The sequence below is a fragment of the Lutra lutra genome, chromosome 5, assembly GCF_902655055.1.
Source record: "Lutra lutra chromosome 5, mLutLut1.2, whole genome shotgun sequence".
NCBI lineage: Eukaryota > Metazoa > Chordata > Mammalia > Carnivora > Mustelidae > Lutra > Lutra lutra.
The window spans coordinates 127,390,453-127,414,525 of record NC_062282.1 but is presented as its reverse complement, the minus strand read 5'-3'; the positions used below and the strand labels follow the sequence as shown (position 1 = coordinate 127,414,525).

The following is a 24,073-nucleotide window of genomic DNA, read 5'->3' as shown; positions in this document are numbered from 1 at the left end:
ATAAAGAAGGAATGACAAGAATATTGCACTGACAGGCAATTATAAATAAAGGAGTTCAGGAAATAAAGATACCTTCTAGACACATTATGAAATCAAATGAACTTCATTTTGAGAAAGGGCGTTATAGACTAGAGTGCTATAAAATGCTATAAGATGTTAATGACCGTTCTCATTAGCATCATCACTTTTAGTAGGGATTTTCTGGTAACTGCTTGGGGAGAAAGTTACTTTAAGCTAAGCCTTCAGGGATGCACTATATCTGAGACAGACCATATTGTTTAAACATTCCATGAATCTCCACTTCCTCATTCTGGTCTATTGCCAATTGTTTACCAATTTTTTTCAACTCAATCCAACTTTTAAAAATCACCACTGTTGACCTGTTCTATAAAATCCTCCTCTTTAAGTCTCACTTCAATTTTAAATCCATTTAATTGCTTCAAACTTGGTGAATTATTCTTACTAAGTTTTTAAAATTCACAAAAGGGACCTATTTATCTATTAGACTATCCAAATTGTAGACTAAATGTGGCATGATTCAAGCCCTCAGAGTACATTAAACAATATCTCTCCCAACTTGATCTAGAAACATGAAAATGTTTATTATATTCAAAATACTTTGATATTATATTCAAAGTACTTTTTATGTTGTTTCGCTACAACATAAAACTTCACCAGATTCTCTTTGGCCTTATGCCATAATTCTTAATTAATACTTGTAGGTTCCATAACATGGTTCAAAAACAATGGTAAATCATTACGTTACAGACAGTGATTTCTGAATTAATTCTAAGCACCAGCAGCAATTCTGCTATTACAAGCTGCATTTAGATCATAAATTACTCTGTAGGTCATGTTGTCTATGCCAAATAAATGTGAAGTTACTACATGTGTGAAGATGGCAATTTGGTAAAATAATATTTAGAGTACAAAGGATTCTCTTGGTCAGAACCTCCTTGTAGCTGAAAATAATGATGAAAAACTAGCCAGAGAGTCCCTGAAACACATTTGTTGAAAACATGCTTCATCTTCAGCAGACACCTGAGAAGAAACTAGTTAACAGCTTCACAGATTCAACAGGGACAAGCATCTTTCCTTGGCACTATTTTAAATTGCTACATAGCAGGGTGAGTCAGTGAAACAGGGGGAGAGGCATAATTGCTTGTTAGAAAAAAAGGGGAGGGCAATAGAGAATGCTAAAAGAAAATGTATATTAAAATTAACCTTAATTGAATTCATGTGCTTAAGGAAATAACAATAAAAAAGACTTCTGGGGCGCCTGGGTGGCTCAGTGGGTTAAGCCGCTGCCTTCGGCTCAGGTCATGACCTCAGGGTCCTAGGATCGAGCCCCGCATCGGGCTCTCTGCTCAGCGGGGAGCCTGCTTCCTCCTCTCTCTCTGCCTGCCTCTCTGCCTGCTTGTGATCTCTCTCTGTCAAATAAATAAATAAAATCTTAAAAAACAAAAAAATAAAAAATAAAAAAGACTTCTAAGAAATAAATATATGTGCCTATAAATCAAAATACAGCATGATTTTTTTAAAGATTTTATTTATTTATTTGACAGAGAGAGATCACAAGTAGGCAGAGAGGCAGGCAGAGTGAGAGGGAAGCAGGCTCCCCGCTGAGCAGAGAGCCCGATGCGAGGCTCGATCCCAGGACCCTGAGGTCATGACCTGAGCCGAAGGCAGCGGCTTAACCCACTGAGCCACCCAGGCGCCCTGAAATACAGCATGATTTTTTAAAGATTTAGTTATTTTAGAGAGAGAGAGAGCGGGGAGAGAGAGATAGAGGGACAGAGGGAGAAAGAGAGAGAAAATCTTCAGCAGACTCCCCACTGAATGCAGAGCCCGAGGACATGAGGCTCTATCTCATGACCCTGAGATTATGACCTGAGCCAAAATCGAGTTGCATGCCCACCTGACTGAGTCACACAGGCACTCCCAAAGCATGATTTTTTAAAATAATATGGAGCCTCAGGAATCTGTTCAAGAATTTATTTAATCCATAACTACTAAGATATTGCAAGAGTTTTAATAGGGTCATAGGAAACAGGAAAATATTTTCTGAATGTCAGCTTCATGTAAAACAGCCATACCCAGAACAGATACAGTAACAGCAACTCTGTGGTACAGGGGTTGGTAAATACTTTATAAAGGGGCAGCGAGTAAATATTTTAGCCTTTGCAGGTCATAGGTCTCTGTCACAATTATTCTACTCTGCCACTGCAGTGCAGAAACAGCCATAGACAATATGTAGACAGCTGGGCATGGTTTTGCCCCAATAAACTATATTTACAAAAATAGGCAGCCGATTAGAATGGCCAATATCCAAAATACTGATATCACCAAATCCTGTTTATGATATAGAGCAATAGGAACTATTCATTGCTGGTGGAAAGGCAAAATGGAACAGCCGGTTTGGAAGACAGTTTGGCAGGTTCTTAAAGAACTAACCAAACTCTTACTAACATAAATATCCAGCAATCATGATCCACGGTATTTACTCAAAGTAGCTGAAAACTTACGTCTATACAAAAACCTGCATACAGATGCATATAGCAGCTTTATTCCTAACTGCCAAAACATGAAAGCAATAGGATGTCCCTCAGTAGTGAATGGATAAATAAACTGCGGTACATCTAGACAATGGAATATTATTCAGGAATAAAAAGAAACGAACAGTCGAGCCACGAAAAGACATGGAGAAACTTTAATGCGTATTACAAAGTGAAAGAAGCCAGTCTGAAAAGGCCACATACCGTACAATTCCAGAGATTTAACATTCTGAAAAAGGCAAAACTATAGGGACAGTAACAAAACCAGTGTTTGCCAGGGGTCGGGAAATGGAAGGATGGATAGGCTAAGCACAAAGGATTTTTAGGGCACTGAAAATACTCTGTATGATGCTATAATAGTAAATGCATATCATCACGCATTTGACAAAACCCACAGAATTTAAGACCAAAAGCGATCCTTAATGTAAACTACGGACTCTGGATGATAACGATGTGTCAATACAGGTTAATCAATTATAACAAATGTAACAAATGTACCACTCTGGTGGGGGATGTTGATAATGGAGATACTATGCATGGGTTGGGGGCAGAGGGCATATAAGTAATCTCTACCTTATGTTCAATATTTCTACAAACCCAAAACTGCTGTTAAAAAAATAAAGTCTATGAAAACGCAAACAAAAAGAACAGGCAGCCAGCTAGACATGACCCATAGGCTGTATAAAGCTTGATGACCTACCTTTAGAGTATGTTAATCCTGGGTCAGGAATCAGAAAAATTCTCATGGCTTCTGAGATCCACAGACCTCTTCTTCCCAGTCTGGGGAATCTCACTTTAATCAGAGGAAAATCTTCCTCTGTCCTGTTACTTTTATCTTAGAGATACTCCATTTCTCCTCTATTTCCAGAACACCAGTTTTAGTCTCCTCAGGTGACTTCAGCTTTGGAAATTCTCATTAGAAAGGAAAGTACCCTACCCATTTCTGTTCTGTATAATATGATTGTGATATAGTCACTGCAGCCCTCTGTTCTCAGGTCAACATTGGGAATAATAACAATACACATTTTATAAGGTACTATGAGAATTAAAGTTGTTCTCATTTACAAAGGAGTAAAGTAATTAGCATTCAGAAGATATTCATTCATCAGAAAAAATGAGTACCTACCATTTACATTATCATGAATGGAATTGGAGGGGATTATGCTAGATGAAATAAGTCAAGCAGAGAAAGACAATTATCATATGGTTTACTCATATGTGGAACATAAGGTATAGCATGGAGGACCATAGAAGAAGGGAGGGAAATTTGAATGGGAAGAAATCAGAAAGGGAGACAAACCATGAGAGACTGAACTCTGGGAAACAGACTGAGGGTTACAGAAGGGAGGGGGGATGGGAGGATGGGGTAATGGGGTGATGGGTATTAAGGAGGGCACATGTTGTGATGAGCACTGGGTGTTACACACAACTAATGAATCTTTGAATGCTACCTTAAAAACTAATGATGTACTATATGTTGGCTAACTGAACATAACCATAAAAAAATTTAAGATATTCAATAAATTTTCACTACCATTTTTACATTTATGTTGTTCCACACACCTCTGAACAAAGAAAACACCTAATCTTTAACCTGCATAAAAGGAAAAGGAGAAAATACAGGGAGAGAAATGTGTTTTAGAAAGCTCAAAAGATTATCCTGACAGAGAGTTGACTCAACAAAGCATTGACTAGGATGGTGGCTAGAATGTTATCTCAGATATTTGTTTTGAGTCACTGTAAAAATAAGATAAAAAACACAATCTCTGGAGCACCTAGGTGTCAGTTAGGCATCCAACTCTGGATTCTGGCTCAGATCATGATCTCAGGGTTGTGAGATCCCTACATCAGGCTCTGCAGTAAGCAAAGAGTCTACTCTCTCTCTCCCTCCTTCTTCCTCTGCCCCTTCCCACTCTTCCTCCCTCTCTAAAACAACAACAATATACACAATTTGTAGGCAATTCATCAAAACTCTCATGTTTGCCTGTGGACCAAGAGAGGTCAATATGAAGACAATACAGAGAAACTTGACAATAAGGCAGTAACACCAGCCACATCTTCAGGAAGTAGGCAAAGGGTCGAAACAACTTTCCAGCTCATCATTAGGAGAACTTAGCTGGATTCAACAAAGCAAAGGAGGGTGAATTATTATCACCCATCACTCCAGCTAATAAAGAGCCACACACCTAGGCATTAAATCCCACCCAAAGACATTGTGGGCCTTGCATCCTTCTTAAAACAAAAGTTTATTTCAACATAAAATGAACATATATATAATCCTGGCTTTTCCTGTTTGTTCATTGAGAAGCAAACCCTAATTTCCTGACCTAGGAAATCAAGCATATGAGATCACATATTAAAATCCTAGTTTTCGGGGCACCTGGGTGGCTCAGTGGGTTAAGCCGCTGCCTTCGGCTCAGGTCATGATCTCAGGATCCTGGGATCGAGCCCCGCATCGGGCTCTCTGCTCAGCGGGGAGCCTGCTTCCTCCTCTCTCTGCCTGCCTCTCTGCCTGCTTGTGATCTCTCTCTGTCAGATAAATAAATAAAATCTTTAAAAAAAAAAATCCTAGTTGTCTACATTTTGAATAAATTTATCCTGTGGATTTTGGAAAATACTGATATCCATGGTCACTTTTATATACACTAAGTGTTGGCAGTTCTCTGTACAAAAGGTGAATTCAGGGTGCCTAGGTGGCTCAGTCAGTTAAGCGTCTATCTACAGCTCACATCATGATCTCAGGGTCCTGGGATCAAGTCCCACAAGTGGGTCCCTACTGTACAGGGAGTCTATTTCTCCCTCTACCTCTATCTCTCTCTCAAATAAATAGTCTTTTAAAAAAAATGCTTGATTCATACTATGTCTCTTAAACTAATGCTATCCCTATTTTTAGTTCTTTACTTATTTTTTTTTAAAGATTTTATTTATTTATTTGACAGAGAGAGACACAGTGAGAGAGGGAACACAAGCAGAGAGAGGGAGAAGCAGGCTTCCCGCTGAGCGGAGAGCCTGATATGGGGCTCGATCCCAGGACCCTGGGATCATGACCCAAGCCAAAGGCAGACACTCAACGACTGAGCCACCCAGGCGCCCCAGTTCTTTACTTATTTTTAAGTTACTATTAATTAAATGACTTTAATTGCAAATAATACACATTGAGCCTTGAAAATCATGGATTTGAACTGCACAGATATATTTATTTGAAGATTTTTCTCAATAAATACATTGGAAGATTTTTAGGAATGAAAAAACTCAAGAGACAAACCATGTAGCCTAGAAATCTTGAAAAAATTAAGAGAAAGCTATGTCATGAATGCATAAAATATAGGTAGATAGTACTCTATTTTATCATTTAGTACCTATAAAACATATACCAATTTATTATAAAAAGTTAAAGTTTATGAAAAGTTATGCACACGAACATTTACAGACCATACTTGGTACCACTCAGAGTTGCGAGAAATGTAAACAAATATAAAGATGAAAAATTAAATCAAACTGCATAAAATTAACTACAGTACATACTGTACTACCATAATAATTTCATAGCCACTTCCTGTTGCTATTGCAGAGAGCTCAAGTGTTGCAAGTATCTGCTTAAAATGCCGTGTGACCCTAATCATCTCCGCCTGAGCAGTTCATCTCTCCAGTAAATTGCACATGGCAGTAAAAAGTGATCTCTCCTGGTTCTGCCTATTAGCAGTTAAGTTTTTGGGAAGTCAAAAGTTATTCATGGATCTTCAACTATATTAGGCAGAGGGAGGAAGAGCCCCAACCCTTGAGTTGGTCAAGGATCACCTGGATGTACTTTGTATCACAAACTGTCTTCTAAATACATTTCATATCTAAAAACTGCCCCACATAAACTTAAGAGCTAGTTGAAATTGTGAAAAAAAATTCATATTCAGATTATTACCTAGATACAACCAAATATATTTTAGCACACTGAACAACTTAAGATTGTTAATCATCTTTGAAATATCTAAATTAAACCTTTCTGCCTATTCATTCCTTTACTTCATTAACAAAGCATTGTGGGGGTATTTATTTGGCAGCAAAGGTGAAAACATCTGCTCTCTTCTTGTTTGTCATCACCCAAAACTTTTAGCTTTGGGAACATTAAATAATCAATTATAAACTAAGACATATCAGATGCAGGAGCCAATTCTGTACAATAAACTCACAGCCCCAAGTTTATCATCAGGTCAGCCTATAAATGGCTATTTGAAGTAGCACCTAGATTTCTCTTTTTACCTGAACATCTATTTGGTTTCCCAAACTTCAAATATAATAATTTGTTCCTTAACTTTGGCTCAGACATCTAAAAAGTAGGGTCTTGACTCCCTTCTAGAAACCATATTCTCCTGACCTGTCTAACTCACATGCTAAGATTTAAGATACTAACTTTCACATAAACTAGCCCAAATTATAGTCAATACTCAATGATCTTGAATGCATGTGATCCTTATTTAATTCATCTAAGAAACTCTTGAAATTGTTGATGACACCTATAGTATCCATATTAATTGTTGATACTCCTCTCCACTAATAGCTATTACTTACCCCACTCAGCTTCAAGTGAATGCACTGATCCAGTTATGCTCTCAGGGTGATATTCTAAATGTTCTAAAATAGCATGGGCAATTGGGTGATGGGCATTAAGGAGGGCCAAGAGGTGATAAGCACTGGGTGTTATACGCAACTGATAAGTTCTTGAACTGATAAGTTCTTGAACATTACTCTGAAACCAATGATGTACTATAAGTTGGCTAATTGAATTTAAATAAATTTTAAAATAATGAAATAAAATATCATGGGCATTAGCCTATGAGAATGGAAGCTGGACATACCTTTGGAATGCGATAACATTTTTTTCTCCTCATATCATGTTCTAATTGGGTGTTCTATGGACAGCCTTCCTGTGATTCACAAAATCAGGTTTCTCCTTCTAGCGGTCTCTCTCAATCATCAGCAGCCAGCCAAGAGATGAAGAAAGAAAGTAGAAACGTGAAGAAGAAATACTTGCTCTGAACCACCCTGGCCTAGAGGCGATACACATCACTTCCACACATATTCCACAAGCAAAAAAGTTATATGACCCACCAAAATGCAAGAGGCATAAGAGGTACCGCGAGGAAGTATATCCAATGAGTACAAACCACTGTCTCCATCACATATACAATATATTAGAAGGCAAAAGTGCCATGGGATAAAAATGAACAAAAGTAAAAAGGCTTTTGAGTGTTTGGAAAGAGGTCACAAATTTAAACAAGTTACTCAGAGTAAGCTTCATTTATCCAGTGACAATGGAATAAAGGCTTAAAGGGGAATATGGGTAGGTCCATACATGTATCTAAGGAAAGAACATTTCAGGAAAAACAGTCAATTCAAAAGCCGTGATGTGGGATAGTACCTTGTAGTTTCAAGGAAAAGGAAGAAGGCTGTCATGGTCAGACCAGCATACTATAAGGAAGGCCTGAGACCTACGGGTGGGGGGGGGCGGGGGGAGTGGAGAACAAGAGGTTTTTATAAGCTGTTACAGGCTGAATGTTTGTGTCTTCCTCAAAATGTTGAAGCTCTAACTCCTAACGTGATGGTATTTAAAGGTGGAGCCTTTGGGAGGTGACTAGGTTTAGATGAGGCCATGATAAAATCAGCACCCCTCTAAGACAAGGAAGACACGAGATCTTCTTCTCTCTGCCATGTGAGGAAACAGTAAGAAGCCCTCCAAAAGCCAGGAGGACATTAAGAACCAAATCTGTTGGGGGGTCCTGGGTAGCTCAGTCAGTTAAGCATCTGAATGTTGACTAGGGCTCAGGTCAGGATCTCCTGACATGAGATTGAGCCCCACATCAGGCCCCACACTCAGTGTGCAGTCTGCTTGTCCCTCTCCCTCTGCTTCTCCCCCTGCTCATTCTCTCTCTCTCTCTCAAATAAATAAATAAAATCTTTAAAAAAAAAAAAAGAATCAAATTTGTCAGTGTACCTTAATCTTATACTTCCAAGACTCTAGGACTACGAGAAATGAGTATCTATCATTTAAGCCACTCAGTCTATAGTAGTTTGTTATAATTAACCAAGATACTAATACATAATATACTGTAATGCCTTTTGCTTTGACTCTGTAGAAAAACGAGAGCCACTGGTGGAAGGTGATTTGAAGAGTGACATGACGTGGGTTACATTTAGCAAGACTATTCTGTCATTTGAGAAAACACTACAGTGCAGTAATTATGGAACATGAAAGAGTAGTTAGAAAACTATTACAACCATCCCAATGAGGGATAATGGTAGACTAGGCCCTGTTAGTAGGAATAGAGACTGTAAGCAAATGCAAAATTCTGGATTGGTGGAGTCAATGTATACTCTAACAGACTGGTATAAGCTTTCAGAGCTGGGCAATTAGAAAGTGGGAGCCATCACTAACTGATATGGGGGAGATGTAAATGAAATAAATTTGGAGAGGACAAGAGTAGAAATCCCTCTGTGGACATATTAATTTTGAAGTATCTATTAGAGATCTAAACGAGGCTATCGAATAGTCAGCTGGATATATGAGGTCTGGGTCAAAAGATATAAATCTGGCAATTGCAAACACATAGACAAAATTTAAGCCATGAGGCAGATGAGATCACCAACACAGTAAGGAGAGAGAGAAAGAGAAAAGATCCAAGGTCTGAGGCCTGAGCCAAAGTAGCATTAAAAGGTCAGGATAAATAAGAAAATCAGAAAAGAGGTGAGAGAGAAGATGCAGTAGTAATGCAGAAAGAAATAAGAAGAGCGTGGTATCCTGGGAGCTAAGCGAATAAAGAGTTCTCAGAAAAAAGGAATTCTTGACTGTGTAAAACGCTGCTCATAGGTCAAGTAAGATGAGGACTGAAAATTGAACGGAGCAGCCTGAGGCTGTTTGTTGACCTTGATAAGAGAGATTTCGGTGGGATGTGAAGTAGCAACAACCTGAGAAGAGTGAGTGTAAGCAGATATGAAGAAAGCTCTCAGGGACCAGAAGTGCAGGTAACAATTTTGAGGACTTTTACTGCAAAGAGAAGCAAAGAAATCAGGCTGCCGAGGAGGTTTTTATCTTGAGATGAGCCAATACCATGTTGTTCCCAATATGTATCAACGGTAAGCTGCTTGAGACTCCAGTATCACCACAGACGTACACCAATTTCTGCATTTCTTTAGAAGACAGTAATAGCAGCACAATTCTCCATTCTATCCTTGGTCGAAATATAATTATTTTGGCTTCCCTCCAATAATTAACTTAGAAAAATGCATATTCAAACCTGCTAACAATTTAATATTTTTTAAACATATTCTATCGACGAATGCCTTCTATTTCAACTTAGTTACCACAATTATCACCCTGGTAAAGTGTGAAAGGTGTACTTATCCTTCTGTCTCTTCCTGCCAAAATATGACACACATTAGTGTCTTTCCCTTTTTAATCTGAATCATCACATTGTTTCTCTCCCTATCCTTTTGCTTCAAAGCAAAAAAAAAGATAAATCTTCCAAAATAAGAAGAAGCACATTCATCTTCAAGAGCAGAATCTGAAGCTAAAATCATCTCTGGCTACCCTTCACACAGGACATCATTCTCACCATCAACATCTTTACCTGCAGACTTAAGGCAACAGAGAACCAGTTGCTTTTTAGAAGCAAATGCTCCTCAAAAAAAAGCCAAGCTATTCCACAGTCTTCCTTAGGAAGAGTTCATGTGGCAACACTAGGACATACTGTTGACAAGTTTCCATCAAACAGTACAGAGCTGAAGCTTTTCAGAACTGATATTAGTAGGAACAGGGGAAAAATGAAAGAGGTCAGTTAATATTCACCTATTTTCACACAGGTAAGCAAAATTTAACTCTCTGAGACATGTGTTGGACCCAGTACAGCAAAGAGCTTAGAGATTGGAAAAATGTAATGTGAAATTTAAAAGATCCCTTTAAATAAACATTAAACACATAAATTAACTGTTTTGGTAAGAATGGAACTTAGGTGTTATTTGATAACACTTTTATTTCAGTAATTGGTTACAAGTAAAATTAATTAAAACAGAATGGGAGGTAACTCAATGCCTTTAATTGATCAAACATTTAATCAGAGCATATAATGTACCAGATTCTGTGCTAGGGATACCAGGATGAAAAAGGATGTTTTTCTTACCTTTGAAGAGCTCACATTCCAACAGAAGAGACAAAAATTTAAACAATGAAAATAGAATAGAGAAAGTGTTCTAATAAAATATTAGAGACAGGTACAAAAAGACACAGAAGGAAAGAGTGGCTAATACCGCTGAAGACAGTGGGGAAAATTAAAGAGAAGAGTTAATATGTGAAAGATAAAATTGTGTTTCTAGAGCTTGGAGAGGGTTGGAAGAGGCCAGAGACACAGGTCAAACAATTTAAGGCAGGGGTGTTATAGTTCACTCAGGCTGATATAACAAAAATACAATAGATGGAGTGGCTCAAACAACAAATATTTATCTCTAAGAGTTCTGGAGGCTGAGAAGTCCAAGATCAAGGTGCTTGCGGATTTGGTATCTGGTAAGAGCCTGCTGCCTGGTTCATAGAGGGCTGTCTTCTTGCTGTGTCCTCACATGGCAGAAGGGTCCAGGAAACTGAGATCTCTTTAATAAGGATATTAATCCCATTCATGATAGCTGTACCCTCATGACTTCATCACCTACCAAAGGTCTCATCTCCAAATACCATCACACTGCATGTTAGGAGTTCACATATGAATTTTGTGGGGACACAAACTTGCAAGGGGTAACAGCAAAAACAAAGGCAGCAAATATAACATGGTGTTTTTAAGATGGAAACATAGTCATCAAAATTCTAGTAGGCCTGTTTCTGAAAAACAAGGCAGTCAGGGCAAAAGACAGACTTCTCTTTCCATAAAGTATCTCTCACAACAATACCTGGAAGGTGGTCTATTACTGAACATGAGAGGGGGCAGATGCAAGTGGCAAAGGAAGACCATCACTTTGTGAGGAAACTGCTTAAAGAAAGAAAGAAGGAAATTTATCAACCTTGATTTTTCTCATTACCTCACTACTATCTTCCCTAGCATTATCTCAATTTATCAGCAAGTCTTACAGTCAAACTTCAAAGTGTATCTCAATTCTCTCACTTCTCTCCATCTTCTCTGATAGACCACTTCAAGCCACCATCATCACTCTCCTGGACTAGGAGAATCACTAACCAGTCTCCTTGCCTCTTCTCTTGCTCCCTGACAATCTTATGTCTCCCAAATCCGGAATCACCATTTTAAACCATGAATCAGATTATATTGTTCCCTGACTTAAAATGCTCCATCAGAATACAATTGCGATTAGAATAAAAATAAGTGTCTATTACCGTCTATAATAGGCTCCGATCCACCATCACCACTTATTTTCTTTGCCCAGATTCATCTTTCCCGTGACCTTAACATGACTAGCTCTGTCACTATTCAGTTTTCAGCTGAAATGCCACCCGTGAAGGCCTTTTCTGATCACACTACCTAAAGCGGCTCCCACTTTCCACTCTCTGTCCATTACTCTGTTATATTTTCTACAGAGCACTTATTGCTGTCTGAAATGACCATGTTTATCTTGTTCACTTGTTTATTGTCTCTGCTACCCTCAAACTTTTGCTCTGTATCTTCCTCACCTCTCAACCTGGATAGAATTGAAGAGAGTTAGGGCCTTGTTCTGGATTAGGCTTTGGTTTAAGAGAATGTTGTGGCTGGTTTGATCTATCCAGACCACTCAAACTTCCTCCATATCAGCAATAAAGCTGTTTCACTTTCTTATCATTTCTGTGTTCACTGGAGTCATGCTTTTCATTGCCTTCAAGATCTTTTCCTTCATGTTTGCAACTTGGCTGATTGGCACAAGACGCCTAGATTTCAGCCTGCCTTGGCTTTCGACATGCCTTCCTCATTAAGCTTGATCATATCTAGCTTTTGATTTAAAGTGAGAGATGTGCAACATTTCCTTTTACTTAAACATCTGAATACAGACCCCATTGTAGGGTTATTAATTGGCCTAATTTCAATATTGTTGCATCTTAGGGAATAGGGAGGCCTGAGGAGAAGAAGAGAAATGAGTGAAATGGCTGGTCAGTGGAATAGTCAGAACGCACACAACATTTATTAACTAATGTCACTTTCTTATATGGGCACGATTGGTGGCACTCCAAAAACAATTACAATAGTAACATCAAAGATCACTGATCACAGATCACCATAATAAATATAATAATGAAAAAGTCTAAAATATTACAGGAATTACTAAAAGTGACACAGATACACAAAATGAGCAAATGCTATTGAAAAAATTGGCACCAACAGACATGCTTAACACAGGGTTATCATATACCTTCAATCTGTAAAAACACAGTATCTGCAAAGTACAAGAAAACAAAGCATGACAAAACGAGGTATGCCTGTATGCTTTAAGTCTTTCAGAGACAGATGTTAAGTCTTGGTATCAGATACCACGAAGACTTTGGCATCAAGGCAAATCAAGGGCCCCATTCATATAGGATACCAGGTAAAAACCCTATTTGGAGACTTCCCTCTCCCAGATATAGCTCATTCCTGTGCAATGAAAATGATTATATGTTCATTAGTATTTACACATTAGTTTAGTTCTAAGAATCAAAGGCAGTAGGAGACACATGGCAGAACCTTCTAGAAGAACTGGGAAAAAAGAGAAATTAAATTTTGTTACAAAAAAGTTATGAACAGTGAGATTGGAAATAGGGGGGTTTCAGAGGCAGAAGTGGCACTGTGATTCTATCCGACACTTTCCATGGGAAAGAATACCACTTCTAAGAGACATGAACAGTCACCAGAAAGAAATCCTCCACTGTGCAAGATATCGAAGGCTTCACTGTGTGCTGAGTAAAGTCACTACTCCCCCTTGTTTCCCATGCAAACTTCTGTTTACAGTTCAGCTTCCCTGGTCCCTTGATGCTAGGAAAAGATAGAGGTAAATATAGGAATTCCAGCTCCCCAAAAAAGTGGGGTGGTCTGCAGTCCTTGTTGAGACTACATCATAGCCCAACTTCTCTCTCTGTCCAATCAGCCACCTTTACTTCAATTCTATAGGTGTTGATCCCAATATACTTCCTATATGCTAAAGTCTAGTTCCAAGTTTACATCCCTGACAACCCAATCTCCAATCTCTACTTTAAAGCATATTAGGATCCAGGTTTCAAATGATGTTGTTGTCAGCAATCTATCTCTTAGCTCTGCATTAAGTTCATTTTTAACAAGTCTCTCCTCTGTGGTAGAAAGTAGATTTTAGGTCATTTTACCAATTTTTTTTCCAAAACCAATGCTGTGAAAATAAATTTGTCTCATGACTTTGTTGATGTTAATACCTTTGTCGAAATTTTGTAAACAATTGCTAAAATTAAAGTTACGCTCATATGTCATCTGAGGAATTGGTACAGAAAAGCTAAAAAATGCCCAAAAGTGAAAGAATATGACATAAAAAAAAAAAAATCACCCAAAAGAAATGACATTATTCTGGTTTCCCACAATAAACAATTGAATATATGAACTTGGAAATAATTTGTTAAGAGATTTGGCTTTAAACAATAAAACTATTCAAAGCAGCGTTAGGAAAATTAGAATGAAGAGAGGTGATTGCTGTTATTACTGTAATGTACTATGTGATTACTATGTCATATTTAGCATATAGGAAACAAAAAAACAAAATTCTGGAGACTCAAAATAGAAATTGATTAAAAATCGTAAAAAATTATATGCTTAAAGTACAAAATTAAGAGGAAGGCATCAAGAAAAACTCATACCAAATATTAAATTTTACTACCACTTCTTGGAAATAAACTGAGATTTAAAGGTCACATGGAAGAGTGACAGAAGAATCTCAACAATACAAAAAGACAAAAACTGAAATTAAAAAGATATGAAGGAAACAGAAATTGAAAAAAAATTCACATAAAATGCTCTTAGTTGTTAATGATGAAATATTGTTTTCTAAACATGAAATATTTTTAGAAGAATAAATCACCCCATAATCTTAGAATTTACCACCTATAAATTCTTCAAGATGCTTATATAAAAATAAGAACTAAAAAAATAAAAGCTCATTTTTAAAAAGCATTTACATCTTTTAAAACATCCACTAAGTATAAATTGCAGTAATCCTTATAAGTAGTTAAAAGAAATAAGATTTTGGTAAATTGGTAGATTTGTCATTTAAGCAAATTTTCATTTGGGAAATTTAATTTCAGAAAATTAGTTTTTGTAGAATTGATTTTCAGTGAGTTGGCCTGCCTCCACTAAGACAGCCCTGGCAGCCACAGTTTTATATTCTACCAAGCCAATCAACCCCAGCTAAAACGCATACTTTGTTCTAAAAGTTCCAGCTGAAGTCCTGGCATTAGCATTGACCAAGACTGTTTGGGTCATGAGCTCATCTCCATACCAGTGACTGTAGCCAGGGATATGGAATATGGTGATCACGCAAGCCTGATCCTTCTGACACCCTCTGGAACTAGGAGAGCAATCAGGCCCACCTCAATCACAGGAACTGCAAGTGGAAAGGGAAGACTCAGAAAAGGAAAACCTAGGTCTCCTACCAGAGAAGAGGAACAGTAGGTATTTGCTATATCTTTCACTCTGAGACTTCAAATAAACTTTTTCCCCATAGAATAGCATTTCTCTAACCATGGCTAATGGAACCAAATTTTATCACAGCTTTCAAAGAGGGTCTGTTATCATGCTTTCACTTTTTCAAACCACTTGAACTAAGAAAGGGCATAAAAGAAAATTTTTTTCAAAAAAATTTGTTTTTTCCCCTATAACATGCTATAAAGAAGAAAGGGTACATTTTTTTCCTCTATTGAATGATTTCTTTAACCACTCTGCTTTTTTGTTTCAACTCCAAAATTCAAATTAACATTCTATATTTCTGGCTGACAAGAGGAAAGATATTCCCAAGTTGAAGAACATACATTTGATATATGTTTGATATATTTGATAGATGTTATTTATTACATCCTTCTAGACTCTTACCCCACATTGGGCTCCCCGCTCAGGAGGGAGTCCGCTTCTCCCTTTCCCTCTGTCCTTCCCCCTTGCTTATGCTTTCTCCCTCTCTCTCTCTCTTTTAAATAAATAAAATATTTAAAAAGAAAAGAAGAAAATAGACTCTTCCTGGTATACAAAACTTTTTTCCTATACACCAAAATTTTTCAGATTTTAATTTTTTAACATATGAACTATTATTACTTTTTACCACATTTAATCTCCAAATTAATCAACTCTACCCTGGATAATTGAGAGTTGGCGCTTTTTTAATAAAGCAAAATAAAATTATAGGTGTCTAAATTGAATCTTCAGATGTTCCTGAAAATGTTCTCATACTCTTTCTTTCAATAATCATTCAACAAATACACATTGTAAGTCAATCACTGTTCCAGGCACTATGGATATAGCTAAAATAAATGTCTTATGCTGTGGACCTTACATTTAGTAGGGCAAACAGAGCAAATAAATAAATACATCATAGCAAGTACTGTAATTATTACAAAGAAAAACAAAGCAAGGCAAAGGATCAGAGAATGAAAGGAATATTTTAGGTAGAATGGTCAGATATAGGAGTACTCCATAAATAATAAACTCAAGTTGTGTTTCAACTGAGAAAAAAGCAAATAGGAAATAAAATATCACCTTTTTTTTATAACACTGATTGTGGGAAATGTGTCTGATATCTGTGGACAAGCAGAATCCCTAATATTAAAGTGCACAATTAGACAGACCTGCCAACCCAGTAATCATCAGTGTTGGAAAACTGCAGGCTTCCTCATAGAGTTAAACCTCCCTCACAGCAACATAGCACATAGGACGGGGAACTCCTGCAGGCAGTCAGATGCCAAGGAGGATGATGGAAATGTTCCCAATAGCCCCTTTCAATCTCTCAAATAAATAAAGTCACATCTCCTCTACTGCCATGTAAATAAGAAGCTGGAGACAGGACAGGTATGCTATTAAAGCCCCTACACATGGAAGAAAAGAGGAGGAGAGGGATAAGAAACATCTTCATGAAAAGTTGTGTTTCTCCAGCCACTTTCTGTGGCTCAGGTGCAGATACAAAATGGGTGAACAGAGAGTTGCTTGTGTTTAACCAAGGATACAATCTCATGAGTGTTATAGAAGGCAGGGGTGCAGAGGAGAAAGCGAGAGGGGGTGCTGAGAGTGTCTGTGCCATCAAATATAAATTGGATAAGGAGAAAAGTGAGTCTATTACAACAGTAATACACAATGCCTAAGTAGTATATTAAATGAATTAGATCCAAATGTAATCAAATAATGACAAAGACAGAATAAGTAAATGACCTGGAAATATAAGATAGTTGATCTGACAGAAGAAAATAATGGTCCACTGAAGACGTTCACATACCAATCCGTTGAACCTGTAAATATGTTACCTTATATGGCAAAAAGGACTTTGTAGATGTGATTAAGTTAATTATCCTGAAATGGGGAGATTTCCCTGGATTATCCAGGTGGGCCAAATATAATTACAAGGGCCATGACAAAAGGAAAGCAGAAAAATCATAGACAAATAAGAGATGTGATGACAGAAACAGAGAGTCAAATTCAGAGAGATTTGGAGATGCCATGGTTCTGGTTTTGAATGGGAAGGAAGGAAGGGAAGGAAGGAAGGAAGGAAGGTAGGAAGGAAGGCAGGCAAGCAGGCAGGCAGGCAGGCATCGCAAACCACAGAAAGTAGGTGGCCTCTAAAAGCTAGAAGAGGCAAAGAAACATATTCTTCCAGAGGGTCTCCAGAAGGAATGCTGCTCTATTGGTATTTTGCTTTTAGCCTCTAAAACACATTTCAGACTTCTTACTTCCAGAAATACAAGATAAAACAATGGTGTTGGGTAAGCCACTAAGATCATTATAGCAGCAATAGTAAATACAATTGGTTAAAGAGTAGAATGTTCAAATTCAGTATTTTGAAGGTGGGGTACCTATTGGTAATGACAAAGTTCAGCACATAGACTATAATATGATCAGGAAAACTGAGGTCAAGAAGCTCATAGGGATTGAGTGTGATCATCCACAAGGTTATTGAAGTCATCAATAATGAAAACAGTGATTCAGCTTTTCAAATCTTCAATGAGGTTTATAGACTACCAAGAAGGGAAATACAGTAATCTAGAAAAAAAAAAAACAATGAAACAGGAGGACATCTACCTCATCTCCAGTCTCCACTATATGTGGGAGGTGAGATTTTAAAATCGTCACCAGTAAAAAAAACTAGATGAGTATCCATATCCTCAAGAATGACCAGGTTTCAGGCACCTGGGTGGCCTAGTCAGTGAAGCATCTGCCTTTAGCTCAGGCCATGATTGCAGGGTCCTGAGATCTAGTCCTGAGTCAGGCTTCCTGCTCAGTGAGGAGTCCACTTCTCCCTCTCCCACCTCCCTGCTTGTGTTCCTTTCTCACTGTCTCTCTCTCTCTCTCAAATAAATAAAATCTTAAAAAAAAAAAAAAAAGACTAGGTTTCAGTTAAAGAAAAAGGGTAAAGGGAATGATGAGAAGAGAGCTGCAGATATCAAGGACTTCAGATTTTCATGATACACTGTAAAAGCACAGTGAAAGAATTTGAAGTACAGTGTGGAGGCAAATGACTTGGTCATATCAGGAGATATTTGAAGCTTATGGAGCATGAAACCAGGTGATGATCTATGAATTGAAATTTTGGGGCTTCTGAAGGTGACTTAGATAAACATGAGAGTAAAGTGTAATGGGATTTGTCCTGATTTTTTTTAGAAGGGTAAGCAGTTCTAAATGCAGCATTTTTTGATGATTATTACCTTGGATACTTGTAATCATAAGATAAATGAAGAGTGATTGCCTTACCAGCAAAAAGTGAGGTCTCTGGGCTTCCTTCCCTTAAGCTTCTCTTAGTGAGATAGACTCATCAAATACACAGAGCTGGGAGGTCTTGCTGAAATCTAGCAGCCCATGGAACCCTCAGGCCTCCTTTGCAAATGCCAGAGAGTGGACCATGGCTATGGGAGAGGCATTGAAGCTGTGGACCTCTCAGCGATCTGCTGTGGAACCTGTTGAGATCATGGTGGAGAGCGGGACAAGCCAAGAAAGTTAATGTAATCATATGAGGGTTTTCCTAGATCTGCAGTCCTATTATTTCTATGAACTCAAGTATCTTCAGTAAATATTCTATCTAGAAACAGAATCCGATATTTGGAGAAGGAATAATTTATAAGAAAAACTGAATAGGTTAAAACAATTGGAACAATGAAAATGAAAAAGAGAAAACACTGCAAATGAGAAACCGCACATATTGAAATGGCTTTCACAAACACAGAAATGAGAATGACTTTTTACAACCTATGAATGTTTGGGCAATCTTAAAAGCGCAAACAGCAGTGGAAAAAAAAATCCCTATTCACCAGAGAAAAAATATATTCATCAAATTTGTTCTAAAAGTGAATTCTGTTTCTTTATAACCAATAGAGCTACCACAGGAGGACATCTTAAAATTTTAGTTTGCACATTAAATTTACACATTTTAGTTAATATTGAAAGAAACTGTTAGTACTTTATTCCATAAGGTACAAAGAACTGTATACAAATTGTTCTCTTTGGGACAGGGGTTCTTAGCATGGATTCAGAGTGCCTATGAAGCCAGTGAAATTTTACATGAAATTACATGATAGGATGGATGTCAGTAAATACAGGATGAGGGTCCTCAGCTTCCTTGAAATCCTCAAAATGGTTTCATCTTAAAAACAAAACACCACATATACTGCTCTAGGACCTTATAATGTAAAACAAATTAATCTAAATATTGTTAATAGCATAAACAGATAAATCATAAAACATTGTGTTAAAATGTTAGACTTTCATTCTCAAAATAGTGAATGGAGAGGGGTGGGAGTTTGGTGGGTATCAAAGGAGAGGGGAGGGAAGGACGAATCAGGAGAATACAGAGGATTGTTAAGGCAGTGAAAGTATTCTGAATGATACTCTGGTGGTGGATACATACCATTATACATAAATCAAAACCCAAAGGATGTACACTACAAAGAGAAAACTCTTAACATAACACTACGAATTTTAGTTAATAATAATGTATCAATTATACCTCATCAACTGTAATAAGTATAGCACAAAAATGCAAGACATTAATAATAGGGAAACCACTGGGTTCAGGGAGGTACATGGGAACTCTGTACTTTCCACACAATTTTTCTATAAACATAAAACTGCTCTGAAAAATAAATCCATTGAGAAAAAAAAAGATGATGCTGATCACTTTGAATAAAATGGACTGGAGTAGAGCTAGAATGGAAGAAGGAGTCCAATTAGGAGACTTCTGCAATCAAGAGATGATAATAAATTGGACTAGTATAGATAGGAACCAAAAGGGAAGAATCAGAATTATTGAGGGGGGTTGGTATGAGAATTAGCGGTAATTTGAATATGGGTTAAAAGGGAGGGAGATGTACTGATAAATGACATACATTTTTGGCTGTGTACTAGAAAACAAGTAAAATTCCAAAGTACAGATTTTTGAGAGATAGATACTTTCTGAAGCCAGTAGGATGGGTCCATGGCAGCTAGGGATTTGTGAAAGGTAGTTAGAAAGTTCAAAAGAATGTTCATAAAAGAAGCAAAGAGAGAATATTTTATATCCTACAATTGTTTTGATATTCTCATCCTATCCTAGTCAACTCGGGCTGCTAGAACAAAATACCATAAAGTAGGTGGCTTAAATAAAACATTTATTTCTTAAGATCTGGAGGCTGAGGAATCCAAGATCAAGGTGCTAGCAGATAAGCTTCCTGGTAAGAGCCAGCTTCTGGCTTGCAGCTGGCTGCCTTCTCACTGAGTTTTCATGGAGGTGGGGGGAAGCACTCCAGTCTCTCTTCAAGCCCTCTTCCCCGTAGAGGATGTTTGGCTTGCAGCTGGCTGCCTTCTCACTGAGTTTTCATGGAGGTGGGGGGAAGCACTCCAGTCTCTCTTCAAGCCCTCTTCCCCGTAGAGGATGTTAATCCCTCATAAGCCCCCCACCCCCCACCTTCATGACCTCAGTTAAACCTAATGACTTCGCAAAGTCCTTAGCTACAAATAAGGTCTACCAGAAGGTGGGGGAGGAACAGAAAACTATCCCCCAAACTGAAGAGGCACTTTGAGACTGAAAAACAAAGCAGGTGACCCTCTACAGTTTACAGTTTTATTCAGGGTAACTTACTGCCAGGATAGACTGGGCGGGTGATGACCTACCCTGCACAGTTATTCTCTGCAAAGTCTGGACCTTAGTCTATAAATTTTATAGAGCAAGGGGACAGATGGTGGGGCAAGGGTGGGGGGCACTACAGTAAGATAAAAGAGTTTGCATGCATTTCAGAGGGTTGGCATACCTATGTGACAGCTAAACTTTATTAGATCTTATGGGCCACCTGTGAGTCAGGATTAAAAAAAAAAAAACTCTGTTATCTCTAACAGATTCATGGAAGCCTGAAGCAAGCCTCCCTCCATCCCAGCCTCGATGGCTATTTCTAAGGTAATCTCCAAGAGGCTCAGAACATGTAACCCCAACATTGTCAGCACTCCTACACTATCATCTTCAAGACAGGCTTCAGCATAGGAATTCTGAGGAGACACAAACATTCAGTCTGTAACGCGTGTTAGCGCCTCTAGCCCTAAGCCAGAACCACATTATTGTATAACATAAATTTAACTCCATACAAGTTAAGTACAAGATTATATATATAAAACAATACTTGACATTTTAAAAGCAACCAGTTATTTAAAATAATTTAAATATTTAACATTTTGAAATAAAACTTCCTCTCTCAAAGAAAGCCCAGTGTTAACAGATGCTGTTTGCAGTATTTTTATGTCCACCCTGTCTCTCTCTCTCTCTACCCCCTGCCCCAAAAGCTGACTTCCTAATAAGCAAGGACTCATGTATCCTATTCTCCAATTTCTATCAAAGTAATCTGAAAACCAGCAGCAAAAATGCCCCAGAACTCTAAATTTATAATGATCACATTAGGGGAGAATAAAGCAACCAAGATCCAGATAATTTTGGACTTTATAGTCCGCAGTCAACACCTTAAATCTCATCTGGAATCAGAGCAGATCACAGAGCAGTGATGTAATAGCTAATGAAAACATTATCACAGCTTGATTATGTAGTAATATGATGCATTTCTCATGCTGCTTTCATTAAAATAGCATCATACCCACAAAACTTTTGAATAGACCATCTCCAGAGAGAGTAGTTCAAAATTACCATCTTATTAAAATATAACTCCTGCTTTGGTTGCTCTTACTTGCTTTCTTTAAAGTCTCAAACTATGGCGTATGTAGCCAGGAGAACATGGATTATCCCTGAGACCTAACGGAACAGGGCCTTATATTACACAGAGGCCCAAGAGTCTATTTACTAAGCTGCTGCTTCAAAATATATCCCCTTCACCTACTACCCGTCCATTCTATCCCCAGGGCATCAGCTTCTGAGTTAGAGCTGAGATGAACACTCCAGCTTTTATGCCTGGCCCAACCTCATTCACTTTAAGTCAGTTTTTTCGTTTTTGTTTTTGTTTGGTTTTTTCTTCTTTTAATCACCTCCTTTCTGTCACAGATCCTCAGAGAGTTCTGCACCCCAGTGTCATGACTCGTCATGACCTAAGCTTGTGAGCGGAGGAAATGGATGAGGCCAGCAGAAAGTCAGGAAAAAAACCTATGGATTAAAAAAAAAAAAAAAAGATGAAAGAAGAGGAGGATATTCAGGTTTCCTCAACCTCTCATTTCCCCAAAAATACATCCACCGCCTGACAACTGTTGATCTCCCTTCATTTAACATTCACTGATCACAAGGATTTCAGGCAGAACGCAGGGGGAAGTTAGAGCTGTGAGAGGTCATTAGTCTTCTCCACATGGGAAGAGAAGGAATGTGTAGTCGTCCCCTCATCCTCAGTGACCTGTTATAAATGATGATTTTTTTTAAAGATTTTTTTATTTATTCATTTGACAGAGAGAGAGAGAGATCACAAGTAGGCAGAGAGGCAGGCAGAGAGAGGAGGAAGCAGGCTCACTGCTGAGCAGAGAGCCCGATGTGGAGCTCGATCCCAGGACCCTGAGATCATGACCTGAGCTGAAGGCAGAGGCTTAACCCACTGAGCCACCCAGGTGCCGCATAAATGATGATTTTTATGTCAAACTGAAATTTTCTTCATTCTTTCTTGTATAAATGTATAAGGGCTATTCTACACTAAGATGGGTCACCAAGGTAGCTTATAGATTTTCCTTCCCTTGAGACCTTTAAAGAAGATAAATATCAAACCGTCTTTGAAGGATGACATGGAATTCTTATCACAGGTTGAAGAATGAATTAAAAAACCTTGGCTGTCCCTAGTGCCTATGAGTAAAGGAAAAGCAAAATGAAACAAAACATTAGCTATCTTCACAATATAAAACAATTCCTTTAAACACTTTTTATTTCCAATACAGCAATTTTTCTTTTTTAAATGTAACTCTCTGCCACCCTGACATTAAATGTCAAAGTAGCACCAACTCTGTCCAGTTGAGCTACAAAATTAATTGACTACTATGAAAAATACCAATGTAGCATAATGAGCCACAGAAGACCCATATCAATACTAAATTAGAAGACATAACTGCCTTTGAGAACTCAGTTATGCCCAAGTCTGCAGTGTCTAATAATTAATGCAGGGTGACTGGAATGTTTATTAAAAGTACTAGGATATTTGACATCTTCTGAGTAGACGTAGACTCTAAGAGAAAGATAAGGTCATCTCTTTAGAACTCCCAAGTACTAAGAGCTGATGAGTCTTAAAATAGCAACAGGTTACCAATGTCTGGTATATAGTAACTAAATGTTGAATAAATGGACTATATTTGTTTCTTCTATCCTTTGTTCTTTTTTTTTTAAGATTTTATTTATTTATTTGACAGAGAAAGATACAGTGAGAGAGGGAACACGAGCAGGGGGAGTGGGAGAGGGAGAAGCAGGCTTCCCACCAAGCGGGGAGCCTGATGCGGAACTGGATTCCAGGACTCTAGGATCATGACCTGAGCTGAAGGCAGGTGCCCAATAACTGAGCAACCCAGGTAAGATGACTATTTACTGCCCTTCACAATATGCTCAGACCTTTCTCTCCTTCCAGTATAAAACTGGAATTAATACATCTTGCTTTCTTTTTCATTCAGAGTATAATTGCCTGGATAGCTACATGTACAAGAAGGAAAATGGACCACTATCTTACACCATATACAAAAATAAACTCAAAATGGATTAAAGACTTGAATGTAAGACCTGAAACCATAAACCTCTTAGAAGTAAACATAGGTAGCAAGTTCTTCAACATTGGTCTTAGCAATATTTTTTTGATTAGTGCCCTTAGGCAAAGGCAAAAAATGCTAAAATAAACAACTGGGAGGGCATCTAACTAAAGAACTTTTGCATAGCAAAGGAAACCACCAACA

The 24,073-nt window shown here is 37.9% G+C and overlaps 1 long non-coding RNA gene across 1 annotated transcript in view; it reads right to left on the bottom strand.

The window, feature by feature from the left end:
* Positions 1–24,073, bottom strand: part of LOC125100370 (uncharacterized) — a 57,237-nt gene that overhangs the window by 9,604 nt on the left and 23,560 nt on the right. The window contains exon 2 of the long non-coding RNA XR_007127518.1: positions 18,452–18,654. This is a non-coding gene — a long non-coding RNA (uncharacterized LOC125100370). The remainder of the gene's footprint in view (positions 1–18,451; positions 18,655–24,073) is intronic.